This window comes from Solanum tuberosum, unplaced genomic scaffold (genome assembly GCF_000226075.1).
Source record: "Solanum tuberosum cultivar DM 1-3 516 R44 unplaced genomic scaffold, SolTub_3.0 scf00171, whole genome shotgun sequence".
NCBI lineage: Eukaryota > Viridiplantae > Streptophyta > Magnoliopsida > Solanales > Solanaceae > Solanum > Solanum tuberosum.
Genome location: NW_006239097.1, coordinates 894,816 through 901,749, shown reverse-complemented (window position 1 = coordinate 901,749; position 6,934 = coordinate 894,816).

Genomic DNA, 6,934 nt, shown 5'->3' with positions numbered 1-6,934 from the left:
TAACCCAAATCGTCATCCTCAAACAAGTCGTCAAGCAAGTGAAGGATAACTCTCTTCGTCCTCATTCTGTTCTTTCTTCGATTCCGACAAACCGGCGCAAATCGATTTGAACCCCTATTTCTAAATTAATTCATGGGGGCATTTATTTTCTCAGCTAATTGAAAGAAAAAAAAATGTCCTCCGTTTATAGTTTGGCTCAAATATGCCTTTACCATCAATACTTTGGTTCAGAAATGTCCTTGCAGTCAATACTTTGGTCCAAAAATGCCTCCATGGTTACAAAATGGGTAAAAAATGCCCTTTTCCGAATAAATATATTATATTTTCCTTTTTAAACACATCTTCCTGATTAAAATATTATTAAAGAACACTATTCTTGTTTTCTTTCTTTTAAAATCACTTTAACAAATAAAAATGTAGGAAATATTTTTTTCCCTCTTAATCTCATTTTATCAATTAAAATATAATAATTTCATGTACCCTTTCGATAGATAATATATTGGCATATATATAAGCATAGTAAATTTATCATTAATTTATATTTATATAACGATAAAAAATAATGATAATAAAATAAGTAATATTTTCATTTTTTTTTTTTTCTGAATTGAAGTAAAATAAACATTTGCTAATTTATCATTTTCCCTTTAAAAAATTGTCTGGTCTTCTTTATTGCAACTAAAGTGCAAGTCCAATTCATTTGCTGGCATCTGCGTCTTCTTCTTCTTCTACGTTTTGTGGTCGTCCTCCTCCTCCGCCTCCTCTGCTTCTTCTGCATCTTTTTCTTCTTCTTTGTTGCTTCGACATATCACAAACGTGAATCGTTTCAAGCGAATTATATATCAAATGATTCACAATATCGAGAAGATTTCATATCTAAAATTTGAGACGGTTTAGAGGTGATTTTGAATTGATCAACGTTAAATAGTCAATGTATACTTCATGTATAGTTAAGTTATTTTCAATTTTTTGAGTGTACCATATACAGTGTATAGCTCATAGTATATAGATAAGTTATATTGTATAGTCAATGTATACTTCCTATGACTTTTGTATAGTCTAAAACATAGTTATATTTATTAATAACTAATTATTTTATTGTATATTTTTGAAATAGCATGTTTAAAGCAAATAATCATATTTAACTGAAAGTAACTAAAAATTACTTTTTAATTCAAACCATTGTTCCACAAGTTCGAATGCAAATTATTTTATACTATTACATATTCTTTCCGTCCAATAATAGTTGTTCATTATACTATTTTGGGATGTCTTGCAATATTTGTCAACTTTATGAAATCAATGAACAATTTTACACTTAGTTTCTAACCTTTGTCATTAATTATAGTCATTTATGTATTATATTTTTTAAAACACTATATTTATTTATAATTTCTTAAGAAATGTGTCAAGTCAATAGTGATCACTTATTATTGGAACCAATAGAGGAAATAGTAATGTGCAAGAAAGTCATATTTCTTGTGACGTGTGAGAGAGAACAATACATTAAACATGAATTGAAAAAAACTAATTAATGAAATTGAGTAGCGTGTAAGCCTTCAATTTTTTACTACAATTAAGAGTCGGAATGAACACAAATTAAGTTTCAATAAGGAAAAAAAGACTTGCGTTTATGATGTTTCACGCAAAGAGAGAAAATAAATGTACTACTAGTCTAGGGGTGTTCATCGATTAAATCTTTATTTAGTTTGGTTTTATATTTTTTAAAATTGGTAATATTTGGTTTGATTTTAATTTTATTTTAAAAAATAAAGAAATAATTGAACTGAACCAATAAATTATATAAGTATTTTATAATTATATATACGTAACATATTGTTTTTATGTGAAAACTGCAGCACACTAAATTAAATTGTTGAATAATGTGAAAATTGCAGCATTTAGTGGGCACTTCACGTGCTTTAAAATCCTTCTTGAAGTGTTAATGTGAACCCCGGCCGAACCCCTCTTTGATATTTCAATTGATTTTCTATTTTGAATCTTCTGAAATTCTTGTAGTTTTCTTGATTTTTCTTAAAAAATTAAGTGACAACTCTTTTCTAAATAAAATAACTTCTAAAACAATCTCTCTTTCTGGCAAATCATAGAAATCAAACATAAATTACATGCATCAAGTTATTTACCCACTTCAATTGATCCCTTTCGAGCATCAATCGAACATCTAAACTACGATTAAGTTTGCAACCTTAATCTATGAATTAACCCCATGCTAAATAACCTAAATACATGGATGAACATCAATAAAATAGAGCAAAGCACAAGACCCATTACATTAAATCAACACCCAACCCCATAATCACACCTCTAGAGTTGGAGTTTTAGCCACACATCACAAAAAGCAAAGAAATTATACCTATGATGTTACCAACCATCAATTGTGTAGAAATTATGCAATCTTTAACACTCACTTCGATTTCAACCCTCAATTGTCAATTACAAGAGTGTTTGAAAACCTCAAAACTGAGAAAATAGTATTTTTTTTCAATATCCAAAAACTAACTATGAAATTAGAGAAAAGATTTATGTTTTAGATCTCATATATATTTTCTCTCACTTTTGGGCTATTTATAGTTTCCCCAAAATTAGCTCAAAATTTCATGTGCTAACGGTTCGGTGATATTAGTCGGGCTCGCCTAACACATTCGACAGATCGTCGTTCACTCCTTAGCTCGCCATTCTTTTGCTTCAGGGTTTAGGTGTTTGAACCTCTGTTGACGAACTCAATTGAGTCAGCCTTTAATATTCGGCGAATCGCCGATTATCACTTTGTTCACCCATTCAACTTTCATTTTTACTCAAAAGTTTGTCACCTTCGGTGATGGAACTACAGCTCACCCAATCTACTTCGGCGAATTGCCATTTCAATTTTAGTTCCTCGACATGCCTTGAATATTTACAATTATAAACACTGTCAACTTGGACGAGGTCTGGCCAATTGGGTCATCCACCCTTTTGGTTAGGCGACTACGAGTTGAGAGTTTGTACTTCTTTCAATATTTTTGGCCTTTTTTCATATATTTATCCTTGCCTTGTCCTTTAGCATTCATAGCTGCAAAATATCAAAATATCATCAGAATATGATATAAATAGGCATTGAGAACACTAATTGTTGAACTAAAAAGGCCACAAATGAGTGAAAATCTACCACTCATCAAGTTATTCCAACTTTCTTTCTGATGAGTAAAATACTGAATAGTGAATATAACATTCAAACTAGCTTAGATGCTGAAATTGTTAGGGGTCGCTTGTTTGTAGTTGTGTTGGAGTGAGTTATGTCAGTACTAAATCTATTATTGTGTTTGATACTTGGGTAGGAGGTAAGTTATTCATGTATAAATTAATACGGTGTTTTTTTTTTTTTGCAATTTACAAAATCTGCATAACTAATACATGTATTAGGTATGAAAAAATATATGTATTATTTTGTGCAACATAGAAGGTGGAATTGCTAATACATGCATAGTTAATTCCTATTAATACTTGCACAACTCTTATCAACTAAGGGATCGTTTAGTAAAATGTATTAGAAAATCTAATACATGTATTAGTCAAGGTATTATTCAATGCTTTGTTTGGTAGGATTTTCAACTTATATAACACTTTTTTCAGTATTATAGGGTGTATAATTAATAAATAGCAATCATGGTATTAGGGCATTCCCAATTCATAACACCAAATTTTACACTAAAATGGTGTCAACACTATTTGGTATTTACACCAAATTTAATGTGATACTATTCACACACTAAAATAGTGTTGGGTTGGAGATGGGTCTTAGCAGTACAAGACTAATTACATGAATAATCATGACTAAAAATAAAACAATTCCTAATACACCAAATCAAATAATATATAAGAAATACTCTCAATATTACTAATATACTCTATCTGTTTACTGTTATTCTTATACACTCTATCAAATGACCCTGTGTTTGGTGGTAGTGTTAGACGCCAAAAGAGGAAGAATAGGTGTATGAAAACAAAAACTCATTAGTATATGAGGTGTGTTAGCTGAAGTGAACTTAAAGGTGGTGTTTGATCATGATTTTTTTTGTTATTTTGGAGTTGAACTTTCCGTAATTTTCACTAAGAAAACATATATTTTTTTGAATTTTCAAATGAAACATAGACAAACAGCTACTAAGTGTACACCTTAATTAATTGAAGGCAAATACTATTTTTCTATTATATAGAAGGGAGAGTTTTCATCTTTCAATATGGCTGTTTTTTTACCATATTTAGGAAAGCTTAAGGGCAATTTGATCATTGCCCCTTGCAGTTAATATCCAGAATTGCATAATAATCCTCCTGGTAGCCGTCAGAAACATATATACTATATTTTTTTATTAACAACATTCTTTATTTTAATAGTTCAAGATTCATGTTTATCAATTGAGTTATTATTGAGTATTTCTCTATTTATTTTTATTTGTCATATTTTATTTTTAAAAGTTATTATTGAATATTTCTCCATTCATTTTTATTTGTCGTTTTATTTTTAAAAGCTAAAATATAAAAAATTTAATTAATATTTGAAGATGTATTTTCTTATTATATTAAATTAATATGAGAATAGTTACAACTTATAGTATCTTTCATATAGTTTTAGAATATCTAAAATTTAAATTTAAACTATTGATAATCAAATTCAGTTTGTAATTTTTGCTGAGCATTTTTTCAATGAGATTGTTTTAGAAGCAACAAAATAATAGGATCTTGTGATTTTGATTAGTTTTATATTAGTTTTGGGTTAGAAGATATATAATTTGAAGTTTTGTGTTAGAGGAAGCAACTGATTGTTTGTTTGAATTATAATTGTTTCGTAAAACAATTGAATTATAATTGGGTTGTGGATTAAATGTTAATGACGACGATAATTCTTATCTTTTGACTATTTAGTTCAAAAGAAAAAGTTAATCATTTTGCTTTACGGAAAACAATATAAGCAATTTGCCTTTTCAGAGCACGATAACACATACTTATATATATTCATATTTTTCTTCATTAAAAATAGTTTTTTTTTAATGATTAAGACGACATTACGAAAAGAAAGAGCAAGAGCACAAAAAAAAATAAAAAAATATACTCCTTTCATTTTGATTTATGTGGTGTATTTAATTAAAAATATACTTCTTTCTTTATGCGGTATAATTTGATTAAAAATATTTTTTTAATTTAAATTTATATGATATAGTTTGATCGAATGTTGATATACATTTTAAATTTATATGATATAGTTTGATTGAATGTTGATTTGTTAGAAGATTTTACTTGAAAGAAAAAAGTTATGTATTAACATATTTGGGTTCATAACTATGATAAAATAAAATCTTTAAAGTTAAATTATTATTATTTTGAAATTAAAAAGTTAAATTATTTTAAAACATATATAATGACTTTTTTTAAAAATGAAAAATAATACCATATAAAATTAAATGAAAAATATAAGAAATTGAGTTGTTTCTCGATGATAAAGTTGAAAAATATCTTCCTCTTGATATAATCCTTAAATAATTTAGAGTTTAGACTTTAATTAGGACATTAATAGTTATTTATTTTTATTTGAATAAAAAGTGAATATATATATATATTTATCTAATATCTTCCTCTTGCTATATTTCTTAAATAATTAAGAGTTTAGACTTTAATTAGGACATTAATAGTTATTTATTTTTATTTGAATAAAAAATAAATATACATATTTATCTTGAAATTTGTTGTTTTAACCAAAATATATTAATAATTTCAATTTTTAATAATATTGGTCTCGTGTCACGGGCCATTTCCTCTAGTACTATATAGAGTAGGGACTACGTATCCTTTGGTTTGATTTGAAGTTTATCAGTTATCGATTTGTATACATGTAAAACTATTATAGAACCATTAAGATATTGACTTATCGGTTATTGATCATTATCGGTTCGGTTATCAGTTTAACCATTAAATTGACACAAAAAATTGAAAATAACTTAGAAACAAGATAACAAACCAAATAAATCATGCACATGAGTTGACATATTGCATCTTTTTCCAAAAACAAACATGGTCACATTGTAAATAACCAAGAATTTGAGATAGTCAGAAATAGAAATATAAAACTAAAGTCTAAGGACCCATTTGACTCCAAAAATACTTGGGAAAAACAAGTTAAAAATATTTTCCTCCATACCAAACACACCCAAGTCAAGGAATTTTTATACCAAATGGTATAAATATATTTAATTTTATACCCTACATGATGTTGCAGATGCGTTATTTGCCAAGCTTTGGTGGATATTCAGAACATCCACCAACTCCTTATGGAGTGAGTTCATTTGGAACAAGTACTGCAAAAAGTTGCACCCTGTTATGGCCCAAGGGAACGGAGGGTCACATGTTTGGAGGAAAATGATTAAAATTAGAGAAGAGGTCGAATATAACATCTGGTGGCAAATCAAATCAGGAGTGGTGAGTTTCTGGTTTGACAATTGGACAAAACAAGGGGTTCTATATTATGTGGAAGAGGACAAGATAGGGGAAGAGGAGACTGAGGTCAGAAGCTTCATTATTGGAGACCAGTGGGATAAGGAAAAGTTCCTACTTTATGTATCGGAGGAGATGACTGAGCATATTATAAACAATATCTCACCAGTAATCAGTAAAGGAGAGCAGGACACACCATGGTGGACGAACAATGCGAATGGGAGGTTTTCTGTGAAATCAGCATGGGAGTTAATGAGGAAAAAAAAAGCAAAGGAAGAAAAGTATACGTTCATCTGAAGGAAATAGTTGCCTTTTAAGATTAATTTTTTCCTATGGAGAGCATGGAAAGGAAGGATTGCAACTGATGATAATTTGAGGAGGATGAGAATTAACATTGTCTCTAGATGTTGGTGTTGTGAAACACAACAAATAGAGACAATGTCCCACTTAT